We start from the raw sequence: 23,882 nt of genomic DNA, 5'->3' as shown, positions 1-23,882 counted from the left end.
AAAGCAACCATCCCACCCAATCACCAACCACACATTGCTGAGAGGCAAGATGAAATACTGTTAGACAAGATGGACCCATCAATACTACCAACAAGGCTGCCACCATGTTGGTCTTGAGGACACCCAACCCTTATGACTTCCCATCACTGAAAATTGCACAATTCACTCTCTTCAACCAATAAAACACTTTTCACACCTGAAACACTGTCGCCTGTGTTAAATTGTGAAACAAGTGGAGTATGGATGCAACTGGCAGAGAACAACTTTATTGTCGAATCTGTGCATGATGGGAGTCCTGTGTGCCCATACGGTGGCAAGGAGGAAATGTGTGTATTTTCAGTCAGTACCATGCAGAAGTGGGCCATGTTTTGCCTATCATTACCAACCCCCCCATATGACTGATCACACTGACAGTAGTAGTCACTAACGCCAATGACAGGCCTAAGTTCCACACAGTTACTTGAAGCAGAGTTGTATCAGTTGGTTCCTGGAATTGACATCTTCCCCTTCCTGATCATCACCATCACTCTCCTCACCTCTCTGAGGTAGCTCATCAGGGCCTATAGCACCCTCCACCTCCAGGAGGGGGATAGAATGTCTCACTGCCACGTTGTGCAGCATGCAGCAGGCCACCACTATTCTGCACACCTTATCAGGCCCATAGGCCAGGGAACCCCCAGAGATCTGTAGATACCTGAATCTAGCCTTCAGGAGACCTATAGTTCGCTCTATTACCCTCCTAGTACGTCCATGGGCCTCACTGTAATTCCTCTCTCCATCCGTCCTGGGATTCCTCACTGGTGTCAGGAGCCAACGCAAGTTTGGATAGCCAGAGTCACCTAGAAAATGGTGCAATACAGAGTATTCATTGGTATGACCCTTAGTCAGACTGGCTGTTTTCTACAATGTGTCAGTTACTGACAGGCACACTTACCTATGATCCACCCTCTATCCTCTTGGAATTGTTCTATCTTCTGTGGCACACTACTGTTCCTCAACACAAAGGAATCATGGACTGAACCTGGGAACATGGCATTCACATGCTAAATGTACTGGTCTGCAGTACATACCAATTGGATGTTCATGGAGTGAAAGTTCTTCCTGTTTCTGTACACCTGTTCACTCACTCTTGGGGTGATGATCGGTATGTGGATGCCATCTATGGCACCTATCACATGGGGTATGTTGGCAAAGGCATAGAATTCAGACTTGAAGGCAGGTGGGTCAGCACTTTGGGGAAACCTCACATAGGACTGCAGATGTCAGACAAATGCATTCAGAAGTCTCGTCAGTACCATGCTGAACATTGACTGTGAAAAACCAGCACCCATGCCCACTGTCACTTGAAATGAGCCCGTGACCAGGAAATGGAGTGTAGAGAGCAGCTGCACTTCAGTTGGAATGGCATGCTGATTACGATTTCCAGGAGTTAGTGCAGGATCCAGTAATGCACAAAGGTCCTGAATAGTTGCACGTGTGAGTCTGTAAGTGAATATGATCTGACGCTCCACCATGGTCCTCATATCCACAAGTGGTCTGTACACCAATGGTGCCCTTCCTCGCCATAAGGGTCGGTACCTACGAGGGGTTACAAAAATGAGTGATGAAGACACATACATAGGCACACTTGTCATCATTTGTGCACTGCATTGTTCATTATAATGTCTCGAGAATAACTGCTACCCGACAGATATACATGTACATCACAAGGAGGGAACAGAGTAATTCATGTGTACTACTATACTGAATGGACAGAGGCCTAGGTGCTTCATGTGGCTAGTAGGGCCTGCATTGTGAGTAGTAATAAATTCTAGATGCGTAGGTGATGGCAAAATGTCTGCCCACTGTAGCTCTGCCCCTTCGTTGTGGAAGTTACCTCATACCGCAAGCGGTTGACGTCACAGCGTAAGGCAGTGTTTACCACTGTTCGCACCCTCGCTGGCTAACATGGATGCCAATAGGGAATCCTGACGTATCATGATTGCCGCCGGCGGTGACGGTGCATACCGCCGCGGAACGTACACGCGTTCGTCATTGTTTGATCACTTGACTCCCTGATCTCGTGCGGACAGGTACTCCACTCTGTGTACTGCTGTGGCCTGCCTCTGGCTATGGATGTGCCGCCTGTTGTAGGGGAAAGGGCCCCGGCCTTCACCAAGGAGGAACTGGAGAAGCTAGTTGACAGAGTCCTGGCCCTGTACGCAAAACTGTACGGACGGCCAGAGGTACAGGTGAGTTTGGGTTTGAGGGGCACTGTGTGTGTGTAATGGATGGTGTTGATTGGGCATATGTGTGCACCTCTGAGCCTGCATGGGCCATGGTGTACGGCGTGCTGTGTGCGACTGTTCTGTAAGCCTGAGAGTATTGCCCGTCCCATAGTCGGCAATTAGCCAGCTGTTCCTATTGTGCAATTGCCTGACCTCTGTGTTCCATTTCTCTGTCGCCCTTTTAGGTCAACGCTCACCATAAGAGGGCACATTGGCATGCCATCGCCAAGGAGGTGCGGACATAGGGGGTCTACAACCGGCGGAGCACCCACTGTACAAAGAGGTGGGAGGACCTGCGGCGCTGGGCACGAAAGATCACTGAAGCCCAGCTGGGGAAGTCCTCCCAACGTGGAAGGGGTGCCCGTCGGACACTGACCCCCCTCATGCGACAGATCCTGGCGGTGGCATACCCAGACCTGGATGGGCGCTTGAAGGCTGCACAGCAGTCACAAGGGGGTGAGTACTTATTTCACATACTTCAGTCAGGAAAGATGTCTGAGTGTGCATTAGGGTTCATGCTGCTTACAGGCAGGGACTTTCGACTGGTGTCCATCTACTTTATGCTCCCCAAGGGGTGTAGGGGTGTCTTTGTCAGGTCTCCCATATGTCGCTTCCTTAGGTAGTCCAGGGTATCGGTGTAGGGCAGTATTCAGGTCAGTAGTGAGGGGTCTGGCCATGGGCATGGTGAACGGTGCTGCCTGTTGGGTGTGTCTTCTGGGTGGGTGTAAGTCTGGCCATTATGTACCTGCATTCATCTATTTACAAGTGTCTCTCCTGTTTTGTCTCCCCATCCCTGTTCTCTTGTGTTGGTTTGGTACAGCATCAACATCAGATGAGGGAGCTGAGGCACAGGCAAGTGGGGAGGCAGCGGCCCACGGATCCTTCGAGGCAGAGACAATGGACACCCAGGGGACCAGTGAGTAGGAGGACGAGGGGAGTTACACTGGGGAAGCTACTACAACAGGAGGTAGTGACTCCTATACCTCCTCCGATGGGGGCTCCCCGGCGGTGGCAGACCCTAGTGCACACACCACTACCGTGACATCTTCTGCCACCCCCCATTCCATCACCGCCCTCCCTTCTGCTCCCCACCGAGTTGACCGTGCCCACCCACCCAGAAAGGTGGGTGTCTCCTTCGCCCCAGGCACCTCCTACCCTGCCCCGCTCAACCCTACTGCCCTCACAAAGGAGGCAATTGACCTCCTGAGAACCATCTCTGTAGGGCAGACAACCATTGTTAATGCCATCCAGGGGCTAGCATCAGAGGTGCAGCAGACTAATGCCTATCTGGATGGCATTCACAGTGCTGTGTCAGCCCTACAGAGATCTTTTCAGGCTCTGGCCTCCTCTCGGACGGCAGCCAGTTTCCCTGGTCATTCCGTCCCCCATCCAACCTCCTCTACCCCTTCCAGCACCCACTCCCTTCACCTGTCCAAGGCACACATTCAGACACCCAGTCAAGCACATCAACACACAAGAAGCACACCTCAAAACACAAGCACCACACCTCCCACCACAAGCATTCACACAGCCAACAGACACCTGCACACACAACAACGTCCACTTCCCCCAGTGTGCCCACCTCTTCTGCCTCCCTGTCTGTCCCCTCTACATGCACACCCTCATGCACTGCACATTCACTCACTGTTGCTGCTCCTCTTCCTGCACTCACCACAATAGCAGACAACCATACATGCATCCCATACACCACACCTGCACTCACCACCACTACTGTAGTCGACACATGCAGAACACTCACCAGACTTGCAGACACCCACACAACATACATCCACACTAGCTGTCTGTCTTCTCCCACTGTGTCCACCCCCTCCTCCATAAACACACAAACGCACCAAGACACCCACCCATCAGACATCCACTACACGATAGCATACTGAGCAGTCACCTGCACCCACTACATGCACAGCTACATCACATACATCCACTCCCTCTGCCTCCACTCCCACGCCCTCATCCACGACCACCCCAATTGCTCCAAAGAAACTATTCCTCTCCCGTGCTGACCTCTTCCATCCCACTGGCCCACCCCGTCTTTTCCCCAAACGTGCCCACCTCCTTGCCCTTTCCGCTCCTTTCACATCACAGCCCACCCCTGTCCGCCCTTCACATTACTGTGCCCCTTCCCCAGATAGTAAAAAAGCCCGGACTGAGCTTAGGCCATCTAGCCCCACCTGTTCCAAACAGCCCCCACCCCCTTCAAAGGACAAGCCCACCCCCCTCCACTTTCCAAACTAAAGTCAAAGGCCCACCCCTGTCGAAAATTCCCACCCCCACCACCCCCTGCCCCCTTCCGTGAGGTGCCTGGATGCCCATATGGTGCCCCATGAGGTGGAGTACCCAGCACTTGTGGGAGTCAGGTTAGGGCCGTTGTGGCCCATTGCAGTAGTCGATAAACGGACTGGCCATTGGCCCTATTTAGACTGTTTGGCTCGTTGAGCTTCATATTAAAGTTTCTGTGTGACCTGTGTTTGGGCTGCACGCCGTTGAACCCTGGTCTTTTGTTTCATTTGTTATGGGTGTGGGCATTTGTATGTACTATGGTCATGTTGGATTGGCCTTGTGTCGGGTAAGTACCTCTTGCTGTGGGGTGTATGACTTGTGCTGCTGTGAAGGGTTGGGGGGCGTCGCAGGGTGGGTTGCGTGGGTGGGTATGTAACTGTGCTCTTTCCTCCCTTGTTTCGTAGGTTGCGGTACTTACCGTCATCGTCTTCATCAGCGGTCTCGACTGTGGAGGTATATGGCAAGGAGCAGTGCTGGCATGATGTGCAGCTCTCTATCCATGGCTGCCGCAGCGCGTTCTGTGGGACTCCGGTGCGTGGTTCCTTATATTTGGTTCATTTCCGCCTGGCTTTGAATGGCATTGGTTCCCGCCCCGGAACTGGCGGCGGAATGGTGATTCATTATTTGATGGGTGGGTTGGGCCTTTCCGACGGCCTGTGGGCGGACTCTGCCGTCGTCGGTGGGACTCCTCTCCTGGTGGTGGGTGGTTCGCGGGATGTCTGTGTTTCCTTTGGTTCATTATTTGGCAGCCCTGCCCGCTCCTCTGTTGGCGGTTTCTAACACCACCGCCGGCGGAGCGGAACGGACCGCCATGTTCATAATGAGGGCCAAAATATTATTATTTAACTGACACCTACTGACTAAAGGCACCAGGACTGAGTTTAGACAAACAAGGCTTATATACTAAGCTTCTGTGCGTATACAGATGTCAAAGTACCATGGAACTGCTGAATATTCCAATGATTTTACCAGGGCCCTCTTTGAAAGGTGGGTACCTGGGTAATTGCCCACTTTCCACCTCTTAAAAGGGCATTGAATCTACCTACTATTAATTATTTATTCAATCAATCAATCATAATTTATAGAGGACAACTACTCACCAGTAAGGGTCTCAAGGTGCTGAAGGGGTTGGTCCTGTGTGCTTCAGTTGAAGTACCAGGACTTAAGGTCCTTCCTGAATTGAGACATTGATGGCGACTGCCTGAGGTGAAGAGGCAAGGTGTTCCAGCTCTTTGCCACGAGGTAGGCCAAGGATCTTCCTCTGGCTGAGGTCTTTTGTATGTGTATGTGGGATACGGTGGTGAGTGCCTGCTGAGTGGAGAAGAGAGATCTTGCAGAGGAGTAGAAGGTGATGCAGTGGTGGAGGTTGGTGGGTCCTAGGTTGTGGAGAGCCTTACATGTGTGGAGAAGGAGCTTGAAGCTGATCCTTTTCTCAGCAGGAGGCCAGTGGAGGTCTCTTAGGTGTCTGGGGATGTGTTCGCGGCGGGGGACGTCCAGGATGAGTCGGGCAGAGGCGTTTTAGATGTGCTGTAGTTTCTTCAGGTTCTTCTGGGTGGTGCCGGCGTAGAAGGGGTTACCATAGTCGAGTCTGCTGGTGACAAGGGCATGGGTTACGGTTTTGCAGCAGTGATTTGGAATCCATTTGGAGAACTTCCAGAGAGTGTGTGGAAACAGGAGAATGCAACCAAGTTGGCTTGGCGGGTCATGGTGAGCGATGACTCGAGGATGAAGCTGAGGTTGCATGAATTGTTTGTTAGGGAGGGAGGCGTGCCGAGGGTAGCAGGCCACCAGGAGTCATCCCACGATGAGGATCTCGGTCTTGTCAGAGTTCATCCTGAGGCAGCTCTCCTTCACCCAGGCAGCGAAGGCTTCCATCCTGTTGCGGAAATTCTTTATGGTAATTATGGGGTTTTGGGTCAGTGAGATAATCAGCTGGGTGTCATCGGCATAGGAGATGATGTTCAGTCCGTGATTCTTGGCTATGGATGCGAGCGGGGTCATGTAATTGTTGAAGAGTGTGGGGCTCAAGGAGATACTCAGCAGCTGATCTTTGTAGGTTCTGTTATAATGTTTTATCTCACCTAGTCTAAAATGATCAATATGATTAAGAGTGTACCCAATCTAATTCTTATAATAAATGCCTAAAAAGGAACAAGAAATATAATTAAGGTATGAAATGTACTTAGACCTGAACTGAACAATATTTGGCAGCAAATGAATATTAACCAATCATCTCAGTGTGACAGCACAGATGGCTGACACAGTATTTACGAGTTGAATGCTCTGCAACCTGTTTCATTCCATGACAAAGAAAGCTAATCTTAGTGTGTTGAATCCCTTTTTTTCTATGGTATGGTATTCTAGTTATGAGCAGGTCTGGGTGAAACAGTCTGATAAACTGAGCAGATTCGTAAGGTATTCAGAGCTATGGAAACAAACAAAGGCCCAAATTAAAGAGAAGTGGTGCTGCATTATATGCAGCGCCACTTTTCTTGCACCCCTGTAACACCACCGTGCGTGAGCCCTATTCAATATACGGTGCTCCACGGCCCAGTTTAGGGACAATAGCGTCAAAAGTTTTGACACTACTGTACTTTGCAGGATTAGCACCAAAAATGTTGGCACGAATCCTGCAAAGTACATGGAGGCCCATTAGAACTAATGGTTTGCTGCTTTTTAACGCCTGCTCTGTGCAAGCATTACAAATGCCACAAAAAATGGTGCAGTGGAATCTCGTATATTCCACTGCGCCATTTTTGTGGTTCTCCTAACAGGGGAATTACCTCTTGAATACATTATGCCTGGCACAGGCATAATGTGGCGCAAGGGGTTACAAAGTGGCACAATGCATGCATTGCATCACTTTGTAAATCTGGCACAGCAAATTTTGCATTGTTGATCCCCATTAGCGTCATAAAAAATGATGCTAATGTGGCCCAAGGAGGTGCGATGCCTCTTAAATTTAGGCCAAAAAGCGTTTAGGTTCGTTCAGGTTAAAACCAAGGACAACAAAGCATTTTTGACCGGCGTTAAAAACATTGTCATTGATGGTGTTAACTCGTCGGTCTTTAATAAGTAAACTTACAAGGGGACGCGTATAGGTCGATGAACCTTTTTACTCGTTTAAGATGTTCTTACCATAGCTCCAGAACAGAAACAATAATCAATACACAATAATCATTAGTCAAATTAATAATCAATAATCAATAGAGTCAGTAATTGTCACGCACCATTACTTTTCCTCCATGAATAACCACACCTTTAGTAAAAGTTTAGTAATTTTATTTCCCTTATATTAACAATGCTAAAGTCATGTAGATTAATCTCAAAATCAAATGAAACACCTATAAGAGCAATACTGGTTGACCAAAGCGATGAAAGAAACGCAATCTATCCAAAGCTCGAATCACAATACATTCTAAGGCAACGGTGCATATCAATAGCAAAATAAGCTGAGATGGTGTTATATGATACATAGAATTCGCCAAGATAGCTCGTCAAACATCTGTCCCTGCAAAAATGTCAGTCATGTAGATAGCCTCAACTAACCCAGATTAGCATCAACATGTGGGGCTTCATGCAAAACAATTTAGGACCCAATTTTAGAAAACATCTAAGAAAACTATCAAAACATCGTAGTTGGTACCAAGAAAGAAAAGGCATAAAAATGCATTTCAGTCATATTGTCATATCTACCTATCCACGATATGGGTCAGCAAACAGAATCAGTCTTCGTCCTCAGGTCATCAATCGATCAGCAAAGCATCAGGCTCTCAGTCAGAAAGTATGAGCCCAATGACAGAATTTCGAGTCTCTTCTTTTCTAAATATCGCACCACAAAATCAGGATAAGGTCTGAAGTCTTTTTCCTCTGTGGCGTTGTTATATCAAAGACACCTAAACTATTCCCTAATTCCCAATTGGTCAATTAATCATACGTTATTACTCTACCCAAAAATATTTCTAAACCAAATCTGTGAATTCTAATATTTCGCCCTTCACACGACGTTGATTGGTCTGATTTACGATGTTCTCATTATCCGGCTCATCAGGTATCAAATTTGTTGCATCTTCTTCTCCAGTCAGTGTCTTCATTGTTCGCGTCCTGGGAAAGTACTTGTCACACACATTACACACAGTTGTTAATTTTAAGGACACTGTCTCTTGTTAATTGGTTCTCATGGAAATCTTCTGCTAAGCATTTTATTAAAACAATGAACATTTCACAATCAATTTACTCTGTCAGCATTTTCTATTAACCGCTAAGAAATACAGCTTCTGCTTGAGACCTGGCAACACTAGGCCAAGACACTCGCTAAGTTAAGGCCTACGATTTATAACTAAAGCACACTTCATAACCCTTAATATGACCTATTACTACATTAATCTAATACATTTTCAATATTCCACAAGTATTAATCATTAATTAGTACATTTTGTGAACACTGGTGGCCATTCTTCGAGGTCACAATTTCAAACGTGCACATTATTTTCTCTACGTTATCCATTTTCTACATAAGTCATTATTCAAACAATATAAACACTCATTGATAAATTCTAATTAAGACATCTGCTTCAGCAATCCCTCTTCTGATGACTAAATGTGTCATCACTCCAAATTTACTACACACAATTTTTATAGCTCTATTTCTTAAAAATGTTGTCTCTTCTTTGTATTTTCCCTATAGATTATTTCCCTCTTCTTTCCTTCCCTCCTCTGATTCTTCTTAGACCTTTTCAATTTAATTATTTTGCATAATTTGCATAATCCCATAATCCTAATAGACATCCCACAACAATTAATATTACCTTTATAATCTTCAACAGCACCCCATTCCAAATAATACTAAGACAATTTCCCACTGAAGCAAACCCCTTACCAACCTTTTCCCAAACACCTGGTTCTTTCAACTCCTTCAAATCACTACTTGCGTTAGTCAGATTAGTAAGTAAGCCTATTATCTCTTTACTATTGTTAGGTATGTAACAGCAACAATTCCTATAGTTAATCATTTTACAGACTCCGCCATCCTTCGCTAAAAGAATGTCTAAAGCAAGACGATTTTGATGAGTCATAGCTCTATCCGCAGCTAATTCAGTGACTATCAGGAGTATGGCCTCTGAATTTTGTTAGCATGTTATCCACAATAGTAGACAACTTTTGAATCTTGATCAAATTGAAGATGACTCCCACTGAAGAAATCACCGCACCAAATATGCCTCCCACTATCGCAGAAGAGGACTCCATCCTCTGTCTCTTATGATGTAATTGAGTCACTTTCGGAAACTTTTCCAAATCCTCCATCTGATAAATCTTTGGGAATACCAAATAACATGTCCCATACCATCCTCTGGAAGACGGTAAAAAGCATTAAGTCCACAAATATATATCCCCCGAATTGCAGGGTCCTATCCATTCAACATAAATGTCCATTTACTCTGAAACAAAAACACATGCCTGCATTCACTCATACCCACAAATAAAGTGTCAGTGTGCGATTTTGGCCTATATATACAAAGCTTCCCTACGTGTAATGCATCTAAAGCTAATTTCCTTTGCGTTTTAATTGCATGATAAGCATAATCATTCTTGTGAGTCCTTTTCTCTAAGCCTTTTTCTAATTTCTACTTCAGTGCCTTTCTTCTGTCATCAGTATGATCTAGGAAGCTCTTCTCTAAAGGTGTAAGCAAGCATGTCAAGTTATTTTTGTGCGCATAAGCTGTACCAAACGTTAGTGTAGGTTCAAAGAATCCTCTAACTAATACTATGTCATTATCCTTAGCTGCTCTACTCAAATACCTAATAATAGGAATAAACGAAAACATGACATCATGGTTAGAGTAGAAATACTGAATATACTCCTGGTTATAGAACCTTGTTAGTAACAGACTACAACGTATCTCATATGTTAATGGAAGACCATGATAGGGGAATCCTTCCTCGACTGATGAAGGAATCTGCGTACACACAAGACAATCCCTTGCATCCATCGTCTCAACATACTCACTCAATAAGCGATAGAAGACATTAGAAGAAAGTTCTTCTTGCGCACTAGTATAATCATGCAAATACTTATCATCTAGTTAAAATTTCTCTACAGCTATTAGTGTAGTAGTCTCAAAAGCAGAAGTATGGTTGGCTCCTTTTGCATCAAGAACAGACATTCCCACAATTAATACTATAAACAATATTCCACACATAATTGCCAACCCAATGCTCATATATTTACAGTGCCTAACATCCCTAACCTGCTTATCAAAATCAGCCATGATCTGTAAAGAATCAGAAAGCAGAAGTAACTTCAAACATTTGCAGCAAAAATAAAAAATAGATAATTCTTCTTTTAGCAGTTCAGTTTCACTTCCAGGAACCCTTCTTCCTTGTCAAAATCAGTTAGCAGCTTGTCAAAATCAGGTTTTAAAAGTCAAATCAGGTTATCAATCTCTTTTCCGGTTACTTTCAGTAGTCTCTTTCTCAAAAATAATTCTCAAAACCTTTCAACAGTTCAGCTCATTGATCTTGTTCAGGTCACCTCTAAATATTGTCTCTGAACTTCCCTATCAAAACAGAAAGACATAAACTCTTGCTGCCATTCATTTGTAGTTGCATACCGTTAACAGGACCTGTGTATCTTCGACTTGCTATTCTCTTTCTTTTCAACTTTCAGTCACCGTTCAGCTCTCCTTCACTTAGTTCTTTTTTCCTCGTAGTATCTACTTCTTCTTTTATTGTTGGTTTGACAATCACCTCTTTTCTTTTCTCCAATTGTGAATTCGGCCACTTATCTCCTTTTTGTGAACCTTCTGTCAATATTCTCTTCTTGACTGAACTTCAGTCAATTTCTTTCTCTGTGGTGTTTTCTCTTGAAGGACCTGCAACTGGCTCATGAGGAGTCGGACCACCTTGACTTTGATCCACCTCAACTCCTTCCCCTTCTGGGTCTGGCAATTGCTCTGTTTGCCTTTCGGAATCGTCTGCTTCCGGGAGAGCCCCCACTACATTAGGCCCTCCTGCTGGTTCAGTTGATGTAGGTTCTCCAGCACTTTCCTGGAGGTCTCCACCTTCTCTCACAGGAGTGATGGAATCGTCTTTGATGAGCTCGGGTTCAGCTTCAGTTCTTCCTTGCTCCTTTTCTGATACTGTAATTTGTCTCACAGTTGCTGGTACTCTCAACAACGCTTCTTCATGATCCAGTGGACATGCCACTTTCTTCGTGTGACTCGCGTGAATCCAGTTCGGGATCCCAGCACACTTCACAGCTGTCGTAGTTGTTAGGACCACCTGGTACGGTCCCTCCCAACAAGGTTCCAAACACATCTTGTGCACATGCTTTTGGACAACAACCCAGTCACTGGCTTTCAGGTTGTGCCCTGGATCATGGATCAGTGGCAGTGTGGTGGCCTTCACTTGCTGAGAGAAAGAGCGGACTACATCAGCCAGACCCTTGCATTATTCCAACACCATATCATATGTAATGTTGACAAGTGCATTGGCTGGAACTGCTAGCAACCTCATTGCTCTGCCCATGAGGATCTCCTGGGGCGACAATCCTGTCTTCCTGTCCGGTGTATTTCTCATTGACATCAACACTAAAGGCAATGCATCAGGCCATTTCAGATTCGTAGCTGCACACGTTTTTGCAATTCTTGACTTCAAAGTACCATTCATCTGCTCCACTTGTCTTGATGCTTCAGGGCGTTAACTACAATGCAACTTCTGCTCAATGTTCAATGCTGCACACAATAGTTTAATCACCTCATTATTGAAGTGTGTTCCCCTATCTGATTATAAAGAGATCGGAAATCCGAAGCACGGTATCAGTTCCCTAAGCAGCAATTTTGCTACAGTGAGGCTATCATTTCTTCGGGTAGGGTACGCTTCAATCCAATGACTAAAGATGCACACAATCACCAACACATATCTCAAACCTCCACATGCAGGCATCTCAATGAAATCCAATTGCATTCTGCTGAATGGGCCTACTGCTCTTCCAATGTGACTCAAATTACCAACTGTCCCTTTTACCGCATTTAATTGCTGACAAATGACACAGCGATGGCAAACTGCTTCAGCTGCTTGTCTAAACTTGGGGTTGAACCAATCAATTTTGAACAGACGAACCATGGCATCCCTCCCAATGTGTGCCTGACCATGATGGTACCTTGTCATTTGAGACAACAGGCTGTTTGGCAAAACCAACTGACCCTCTTCAGAAACCCACAATCCATCCTGTCTTTGAACACATTTCATTTTGCTCCATGAGCGTTTCTCCTCTTTGTCAACATTACTCTATAAAGATTTTAACTCTTCTAAAGTGTCAATCACTTTTAATGCAAAACTCGTACATGTTGTGTCTTCTTCAAGTAACAATTACCACTTGTCTTTGAATGATACACAGTTCAATGCGCAAAACCTTGCGACTTGATCCGCATATCCATTCCCCAGTGACGCGTAGTCCTGCGACTTTAAATGTGCACTGCATTTCACCACGCTAATTTCTTCAGGCAGTTGAATTGCATATAACAACTCCTTTATTCTCTCACCATTTCTCACTGGTGATCCAGTAGAGGTCAGAAAACCTCTCTGCAACCACAATTGACCAAAATCATGAACTATTCCAAATCTGTATTGACTATCTGTATAGCTAGTGACTCTCAATCGAGCAGAAACATGGCACGCTCTAGTAAGAGCGACCAATTCCTCTACCTGAGTAGGATACACCCCTCAAAGCCAGGAAACTTCCAAGGTACCTGTAATTGTGCACACAGCATATCCTGCTCTCAGTGTCCCTGTGCTGTCTCTCAGACAAGAACCATCAACAAAAACAATGTAATCATTTTCTTACAATCGGGTATCTCTAATGTCAGGTCTCGGTTTTGTGCACAACTCAGTTACTTTGAGACAATCATGTTCCACATCTTCTTCTTTTTCAATTTCAGTAGTATCACTTGGAAGTAAAGTTGCCGGGTTCAGCACTGTACATCTTTTCAGTGTCACGTTTGGAGCACCCAAAATACTTGTCTCATACCTAGTCAACCTAGCACCAGTCAAGTATTGGGTTTTCGTCCTTGATAGTAAAATCTCAATCAAGTGTGGGACGATTACAGTCAGGGGATATCTCATCACCACACCTTCACACTGTGAAAGACTCTGACCAGCTGTGGCCACTGCACGCAAAGAACCTGTTAAGGCTGCTGCGACTGGGTCCAAGGTAGCTGAAAAATACACTACTGGGTGATGAGCACCTCCATGGACCTGTGTCAAGACAGACAATGAACATGCATCACGCTCATGACAAGACAATGTGAAAGGTTTCGTGTAGTCAGACATACCCAAGGCTGGAGCTCTGCACAAGCTCTCTCTCAACTCAGTGAATGCTTTCATCTTATCCTGATCTAGCACTATGGGATCGGTGACATCCTTATGAGTCAACCTCTGCAAGACTCTGAAAAATTCAGAATCCATTGGCGACAATAGCCCACCATTCCTAGGAACATCCTGACATCTCTCTATGTGGTTGGGGGACGTATCTGCAGTATCTTTGTAATCCTTTCCCTGGATATTTTCTCGACCCTTTCTCAATTTGGTGACCCAAATACTTCACTACCTTCTGACAGTACTGCAATTTCAGTGGCGACACTTTATGACCATACTTTCCCAAATGGTTCAACAGGGCAATCGAGTCATACTTACACTTGTCCCTTGTCTTGGACGCAATCAATAAGTCATCAATGTACTGTACCAAAGTCGATTGAAAAGGTAACTCTAATGACTCCAAATTCTATTTCAAGATCTGGTTAAACAAGGAAGGTAACTCCATGTATCCCAGAGGAAGTCAACACCAGCAGTAGACTCGATCCAGGAATTTGAAACTAAAGAGAAATTGACTATCCTCACAAAGAGGCACAGAAAAGAACGCTTGTGACAAATCAACCACTGTAAACCATTCTGTATCACATGGAATCTGGAACATTATAACAGCTGGATTGGGCACTACGGGACAACATTTGACCACAATGTCATTTATTTTTCTCAAACCCTGTGCAATTCGAACCTTCCCAGATGGCTTCTACAAACCCATTATTGGAGAATTACATGGGCTACTCAACACCTCTTTCAAAACTCCCTCCTTCACAAAATTTGCAATTATCTGAACCACCTTCATCAGGACATCTTGTGGCATGTTATATGGGGAATCTGTGGAAAAACTGCATTCGGCTTCAAGGTAACCTTAATCGGCCCCACTCCCTTGATCAAACCCACTTCTTTCCCTGTCAAATCCCACAAGTTCTCTTGCACTGTTCCCTGCAAATCGGAATGAAGCTCTCTCACTGTGAACATCAGGAAAAACTCAATCAAGGGGTACTCCTCATTTGTAGCTTCACACTCAATTTCTGGGACTGGATCTTCCTCATCATCGCTATTTGTCTGGATCTCAATTCCATCATTTGAGCAAGTAATCAAACACTTTGTCTTACACAACAAGTCCCTTCCCTGTAGGGATACCGGACTCGAATCACCGACTACAATCTTATGCAGTCCCTGAAAATTGCCAATCTCTACTTGCACTGGATCTGTAATCGGGTTTGTCAAATACTGATTCACTACCCCCACAACCTGAACCATTCTTTCTGAAAGGGGCAGATTCGGGACCTCTGCACTTCTTACGGTAGAGCGTGTAGCTCCTGTGTCCAGAAGAAATGAGACTCTGTGACCCATTACCTTTCCCTTCTCATAGGGTCCCCTCTGATCTACCTCCAAGGAAGTTGCAAGCACACATGGCTCCTCATCTGAACTGTCACTCATCCATTCACCATTTATTTCGTTCTCACTGTGTAGCAGGAATTGATACACGGTGTTACTACTTCTGTCTTGTCTCTGACCTGTGACCTGCTGAGAAAGCATCATCTGTTGCTGCTCCATCGGGGCTTGAGGTATCTGCATTTGCTGTCCAGGTACCATGGGAACCTGCTGCTGCATTGGCTGTAACTGTGACACTTGTGCATGGGGCATTTGCACCTGCTGCATGGGCTGGAAATTTTGCATCTGATTCACATTATTCGGGAAATTTGGCTTAGGACCCCTTAATCTCAGTCCTCTTACATTCTGAAATGTTTTGACATCTTTACCTTGATGAACACCACCCTCTTGTACCATCATCGGACACTCCCGCTTCCAGTGTCCCACGGCTCTGCAATTGTGACACGGCAATAGATTTTTCATCCCCTGCACAGAATTTTGAACCACTACAGTATTCAAATCCGGACCACGATTCATATTGCCTCCACGGCCTCTAACTCTCATCTGAGGCTGAAACATGACATTTCCCTTCTGCTGTGGTATCTGCCGCACAAAACTTCCTTGCACTCCTGTTTGAGCTGGCTTAATCTGCATCACCATCGCCTTCTCTTTCAACTTTTTCTGCTTCAACTCAATCTCGTCACTACAGTATTTTGCATACTGCAACACCTCGTCAGTCGGCTTTGCTAGCCAGCAAATCAAATGACTCTTGATCATCTGACCTATCTCAGGTCTCAATCCTTCCACAAATCTGAACACAAAATGCAGCATGTCTTTTGGCTCAATCGCTTCTTTGCCACTGTACTCCTAGAAGGCCCTCAACAATCTCTCATAATACGCATGTATAGACTCCTTTATTTCCTGCACTGTCCTATTAATCCTCTGCCAATGAATGTTTTGGGGCGAAATCCTCATCTTCAGAAATTTGATCACCTTATAATAATATTTCATTACCTCAGGAGATGGCGCACCTGTACTCTTATCTCTCTCCGGCTCACTTGTTGGCCAATCTACAGCTCTTTTACACTCGACCCACAAATCAGCGGGAACCACTATCTCCAGTAAGGTGTTCAAGTCTTCCCACAAACATTTCGCGAGCCTCACGAACCTGTCTGTCTGCTGATACCACTCTACTGGCTTCTCCCTCAATTTTGGATAATAATTTGTAAATGATAGAATGTCACTCCTACCCCAAGGAACGTGAACAAAATGTCCCCCTGGGACTTCTCTCATTGGTAAAAACTTCACCGGATCCTTCTCCTGTTGTATATTTTCAGTCACTTCTAGAGAATCTCGTTTTCTCTTGTCTCTTTTCTTTACCCATCTGCCTTCCCACTTCTCTAATGCTCCCTGTGGTGTATTGTTATATCGCGCGCAGTCTCCACAGAGATGGTGTATTGTTATATCGCGCGCGGTCACCGCAGAAATCGAAGGGGTATGAACGTGTGAGATGTGACGACGGTTGGAAGGAGCTGGATGGCTGGGGTGATGATTAATAAACAAGACACTTCGTTACCTCATTTATATCAGTCTTGTTATGTTTATTAAAAACCCGATTTCACATTGGCGACGAGGATGGCTCAACATCGCCTCAACATCGCAGCAGGACTAAATATTTGAAGACGGCGGCAAACTTACTTGGCTGTAGTGTCATCGATCTCGTTCCAGAGATTTCGGTTGATGCGCTGCATCCCGGTGGTTGCAGCTCTTCCGTACATCTTGTTGGTAAGCCGCATTTTGGGTCCGGCGATTAACTAAACTCTTCCGGATCTGCTGTTTACATTGTGGAAGGCGGTTTTACAAAAACGCGAGGAGTGTGTGGCAGTGGAGTGCCCTGGAGCCGAGTCACGGTCTGAAGCTGTGCTCTGGTTTCCGAATTTCAGGAGGTGTGGATTAGGGTTTCCTTGCCCTTAAAGGGATCGTCGAGGAGACTGTCGTAAAGGGGAAGGGTTCCCTTGCCCTTAAAGGATCGTCAAAGACTGTCTTAAAGGGGAGTATTAAAGCTGGATTTGGTGTACTTGTGCAGATACATTGCCATAACAGTGCTAACTGGATACGGTGACAGGCACACCTTCAATGTTTTAATGGTTCATTTGCCTGTCGTGTACATACTACGGTGACAGGCACACCTTCAATAGTCAAATAGGTCACTTTGCCTGTCATGTACATTGCACGGTGACGGACACACCTAAGATAAAGTAGGGTGACTCAAGAAAAGACATTTTGACAAAGACATATTAGGAGTGGGAGCACCTGTGTTGTGTATCCAATGGGAAAATTTGCAGGGTTGGAACGCTGTATTAGTCTTGCACCAGTATATTTAAAGAACAACTGTGTCGTGTTGGTTATTGTGTTAGAAAGGTGGGAAATATTATAGTTAAAGAATGCAGAATGTAACACCCCCTCCGCATTTCTTAAGCAGTCCAGGAGATCCGACATATCCTTGGACTAAATGGAAGAAAATGTTTGTTCACTATGCTAGAGTGTGTGGACCGACTCTCAGCGCGGAGAGGAAGCACGCACTATTGATGCACTGTTTGAGGGTTGAGGGTCAAGAGGTACTTGAAAATTTACCAGATTTAAGTCTTGATGAGTCTAGGAATCTGAATGAATACGAGCTGTGTATTAGGAAACTGGACAAACATTACTTATCTAGAGTGAGTACGATAATGGAAAGGTACTATTTTGGGAGAAGAGAACAAGGGAAAGATGAGTCGGTGGAGGAATATATTAACAGTTTGAGGAAGCTGGCAGCATCATGTAAATTTGGAACGTTAGTGGACGAAAGAATTAGAGATCAATTTGTGTTAAAGTGCAGTAGCGACAAAATTAGGGAGGAATTGTGGTTAAAAGATGAACCACCTTTGGAGGAAGTGATTATGGTGGCAAAGAGGGTGGAGCATATGTTGAAGTGTGTTAAAGAATTAAGTGATGTGGGAAAAGTGGCCACAAAGCTAATGCGAGCAATTGCCCAGCATTAAATGTAGTGTGCAATGGGTGTGGGAGAAAAGGACACTACTATAAATGTTGTTGTAACAAAAAGAAGAGGAATGGTAATGGCAATATGATGAGAGAGATCAAAGAGGTGTCTCAGGAGGTGATTTTCCAGGTTGAAGCACAGGTGGAGTGTGGGAAACATCCCAGTGAGGTGGTGAGAGTGGATGGAGTTGATTTATTGATGAGATTTGATTTGTGCTTGCAATTGACAATAATTTCCAGGAAAAGTTTTGATCTAATAACAAGGAAAGATAGAGTCCTAAGGAAAATGGATGGTTGTCCTGGTGGTTATGGGGGACAACCAATAAAGATGTTGGGATATTTTGAAGGTCATCTTGAGCTGAAAGGGAGACATCTGTTAGGGAAGGTCTATGTGTCCAACCAGGGTGACAATCTTTTAAGTTGGACACATCAAAGATTGTTAGGTGTTGTATTAAATCCCAATGCACGACCACAAGTACAAGTGCAGTGTGTAGAGGGTGATGAAGGTGAGTTAGTCTCTGAATTTCCTGAAGTATTTTTGGAGAAGTCTGGATGTCTAAAAGGCTACAGACATAAAATTAAACTGAAGAAGGGTGCCATTCCGGTAGTAGCAAAGATGAGGAAAATTCCCTTGGCGTTACAAGAGCCGGTTGTGTCAGAACTTAAAAGGCTACAGGATTTGGGTATAATTGAGGAAGTGGAAGCAACTGAATGGTTGGCACCTATAGTGGTGGCAAGGTAGAGTGATGGGGATATCAGACTATGGCCCTCATTCTGACCTTGGCGGTCGGCGGAGAGGCGGCGGTCGGACCGCGAACAGACCGGCGGTCCAAAAAATGGCATTCTGACCGCGGCGGTCACCGCCGCGACCGACCGCCACTTCCCCACTCCGACCGCCACGGCGGTCATGACCGACGGGCTGGAGTTTGCGCACTCCGGCCTGGCGGTCGCCCCAAGACCGCCACCCGTATCATGACCCTGCTTACCGCCGTGGTTTCTGGCGGTCGGGATCCGCCATGCGAACCATGGCGGTAGGCACTATCGGGGCCCGAGAATTCCTTCCCTGGCACTGATAGGGGTCCCCCCCACCCCGCACTGCCCCCCCGAGTCCTCCCCCCACCCCCTCCACCTCCCTGCCACCCCCCAGAGGTGGTACGAACCCCCTCCCCACCCCCACCCCGAAATGCACATACACGCACCCCGACATGCACACACCCCAACATGCACATCTGCACACCCCCATGCACGCACACATCACACAACACCCCCCCACCCCCTCCCCTCACGGACGATCAACTTACCTTGTGCGTTGGTCCTCCGGGAGGCGACGGGAGCCATAGGGACGTGACCGCCGACAGCACACCGCCAACAGAAGACCGCCACACAGAAATGTGGGTCGGAATTCTGGGGGCGGTGTTCTGCTGGCGTGGCGGTGGAGGTTGACCAGTCTCCACTTTCCCGCCGACCGCCAGTCTGGCTGCCGGCGGTTTCCTGGCGGAACACTCCCAGCGGTCGGAATGCGCACAGCGGCATACCGCCGCGGTCAGCAGTCTTCACCGCGGCGGTAACTCGGCGGACTTGCGAAAAGACCGCCGAGGTCAGAATGAGGGCCTATGTGTGGACCTTAGGGCCCTGAACAGAGAGGAGGTAGTCGACAAATTTCCCCTTCCAAATATTGAAGAAATTGTCTCCACGGTTGGGGGAGCAAAGTATTTCTCCATGCTAGATTTAACATCGGCGTATCACCAGGTAGTGTTGGAAGAGAGTTCACAAGAGTTGACTGCATTCATCACACCTTTCGGTGCCTTTAAGTTCAAGAGGATGCCTTTTGGACTTGTATCTGCAGCCTCTGTGTTCCAACGCATTATGCACAAGATTTTGAAAGATGCGAGTGGTGTGAAGTGTTACCAGGACGATGTTTTGAATTTTGCAGATACAGCGGTGGAGCATTGGGAGCGAGTGAGATTGGTGTTGAGATGTTTAAGTCAATCTGGTCTCACCCTTAAGAAGAAAAAGTTTCGTTTTGGTCTGACTGAGGTTGAGTATCTGGGACATTTGATCACAGGGGAAGGTGTGAAACCCAAACCTGAGTTGGTCATGACGATAAAAAAGTTAACTGCTCCCCAATCCACGGAGGAAGTGAGTTCATTTTTGGGGATCGTAGAATACTATGGGAGGTACATCAAGAATTTGTCAGAGAAAACGGTGAATATGAGAGACCTGTTAAAGAAAGGAAAGGAGTTCAGGTGGGACACTGAATGTGAAAAGGAATTTGCCAAAATCAAGGAAGAATTGGATAATGCTCCTTGTCTACAGGCTTTTAAGCCGGGCAGGTCGACTGCTATAGTCACTGATGCCAGTGCGAAAGGGCTGGGTGCGATCTTGATGCAAGATGACAAGGGGAAGAAGAGGTTGATTGCTTTTGCATCTAAGGCTTTGAGTGGAGCTGAGAAGAATTACTCAGTGATTGAAAGGGAGTCGTTGGCTATATACTGGGCACTGAGGAAGTTTAGACATTTTGTCTGGGGTACGGAGTTTGTGGTGCTGTCTGATCACAAACCTTTAGTTGAGGTGTTTGGCAGCAAAGGTTTAAATTGCATTTCAGCAAGAATAAGGAGGTGGATCATTAGTCTACAGGATTTCAAATTTAAAGTGGAGTATCTACCGGGCGCGTTGAATGTCAGTGCAGATTGTCTTTCCAGATTAGTGATGGAAGATGTCAAGGAGGGAGAGAAAAAGGAATTAACTGTGCAGGAGGATAATGTTTGTGAAATTTTCTGTGATGTGTGTGAAATTACATGTGGTGTGATAACTGAGCAAGAGTGGAAAGAGGCGGTGAAGGAAGACGTAGAACTGAGTGGGGTGTGTGAAGCATTAGAAAATGGAAGATTTGGTGCCCTAGGTAGGGTATGGGGCTTGATAAAAGATGAATTGGCAGTGGATAATGGTATGGTGCTGAGAGGTACAAGATTGGTTCCAACAAGTGTGCTAAGAAATAGGATAATGAATCAAGCTCATGAAGGCCATCTGGGAATACAGTAGTCAAGACAAAAGAAAATTTAAGAGCGAACTTCTGGTGGCCAGGCATGGATTTGGAATCGGAACGTGTGGTCAGAGAGTGTATACACTGTTCACGGAGCGACAAAATATTAAAAACTCATAATGTACCAATGTACTGTAGGAATTTACCATGCAAACCCTGGGATGAAGTGGCTATAGACATTGTTGGCCCTTTATCTGGTGAACATTTTACCCCATATCTGATTGTATTAATAGATCTGTATTCCAGGTGGGTAGAAGTTAAAAAAGTACGTGATGTCTCCTCTTCTAGTGTAATAAGTTTCTTGGAAGACATTTTTAGGAAAGAAGGATTTCCTAAATCATTGTTATCGGATAATGGACCACAATTTTGTTCAACGGGCTTTGAGAAATGTATGTGTGAGTGCGGCATAACGCACAAAAGATCGGCGATATATCACCCAGAGACTAATGGTGCAGTAGAAAGATTTAACTTTAACAAGTATATCAAAGAAAGTATCCAACTGGCAAAGGCGAACGCTTTGAATTGGCGGACGGAACTATTGAAGATCACGGCTTATCGGTTTTCACCACATTCTACCACTGGTAAATCTCCTTTTGAATTGTTTAAGAAAAGGATACCTAATACCAAATTGTGTCCAGGTTGGATGGAGTGGATGTAAAATAGTTTCAATTTGGCCAATACTGATTGGTGGGATAGAGAACTAAGACTCATGGAGAAAAGAAAGCAAGAATTTGACGCAAGAAAAAAGGTGTGTAATGTGAACATAGCTGTGGGTGATATAGTGAAGATAGAAGCACCCATAGGGTGTTTAGATGGATCAAAATTCACAAGGCCCTTTGTAGTGGTCAAACTATTTAGGAACGCTATGAAAACTTCTGATGGGAGAATTTGGAACATGAAGCGAGTGGTTCGGATGAAGGAAGTGGTGGAACCGAAATTAAGTATGGAAGGTAAAAGCAGAAGTGGACCCTGGTCAGGAACACAAAGAGACAGCCGGGGTGTAGTTGAAAGGTGTGAAGGAATGAGGAAAAGTAGGAGGAGGAAAGTCAGTCCTGAACATCTCAAAGACTATGTCCTACATTGAATGAATTGGGTAGTGGTTTATAGGTTTGTAAGTTTGCTCTGTGTATGCAAAGGGAAATGCTGCATTCATTTTGTTATAGTGTAAATTATCAAAACTCACTGTGTAGCGGGGGATTTAGGTTGTTGGGTCATGGTTGTTTTCATATGCTTGGGGTATAAGGGTTCCTGTTGCACTGATGTTTTTTTAAAAATCTTTGTGTTTAAGATCTCTTATGTGGATAACACATACTTCTATGCTAGCATTTGTTAAATATAAAAGAGGGAGATGTGTGGTGTATTGTTATATCGCGCTCAGTCTCCACGGAGATGGTGTATTGTTATATCGCGCGCGGTCTCCACAGTGATCGAAGGGGTATGATCGTTTCAGATGCGATGACAGTTGGAAGGAGCTGGATGGCTGGGGCGACGATTAATAAACAAGACACTTCGTTACCTCATTTATATCAGTCTTGTTAGGTTTATTAAAAACCCGATTTCACACTCCCCAAACCTGAGCACTCTGCAATAGTTCCTTAAGGTGTGCCTTCATTCTGGCTGACCTCATGTATTCAAAATCCTTTGCTTCAAAATCTAATCTGTAAATTCTCTTCAATTGCTTTGTTTTCTCAATTTCTATGCCATATTTTTCTGCCAAGTCTGCCAATCTCTGGTGTACCTTGCCCATCTCTCTTGTGATCCTCGGGCATAAGTATCTCAATTCTGCCTCTGTGTAGAACTCTAATCTATTCACCCCCATTGTTCCTTCAACTAATTCACCTGCTTCCGTGCTTAGTCTGACACAATTTATCTGCTCCTCACCCGTAGAAGCATTCTATGGGGTATTCAGCTTGTCTAACTATTCAGTCAATTGATGAGCTGTCAGTCCCTGTAGCGAAATGTTCCTCGCGAGCACGGGTGGCACCTGTTGTACCACTGCATTCGGTGTCTGCGGTGTCAATAGCTTCAAGCTCTGACCTGCAGTAGGTCCATTCACGGTATCGGGAAGTGCAATGAGTGGACTGAGATCTAACAATGATCTTGATCCATCAAAAGTCTGACCTACAGAGGAGACTACCTGAACTTGTTCATTAGGTCCCTTCCTCATTAGGCTCTGAGATATCACTCCCTGTTCACTCATAATTGGTTCCTTCTGCTCAAATAATGGTACCGCTGGACCTACAGTAATCATCAGCAATACTCCATCTGGCGCAGCTCTGGCACCTGTACTCTGTGGGAGAGTAACTCCCATACTCTGATTCATTACCGGAGTCAAGTATGAGTGCGTCCCTTTCATTGGCGTAAACCTCAGCATCCCCTGGGACTGCACCTGGGGCAACAATATCGGAGTCGGCTCCGTCTGAATCAGCATAGGTCTCGGAACCACTTGTTCTGTAGGTACCACTAAGTTCGAAGTCATCACCAAAATAGGC

The sequence above is a fragment of the Pleurodeles waltl genome, chromosome 8, assembly GCF_031143425.1.
Source record: "Pleurodeles waltl isolate 20211129_DDA chromosome 8, aPleWal1.hap1.20221129, whole genome shotgun sequence".
Lineage (NCBI taxonomy): Eukaryota > Metazoa > Chordata > Amphibia > Caudata > Salamandridae > Pleurodeles > Pleurodeles waltl.
Note: the sequence above shows the minus strand (reverse complement) of the source record.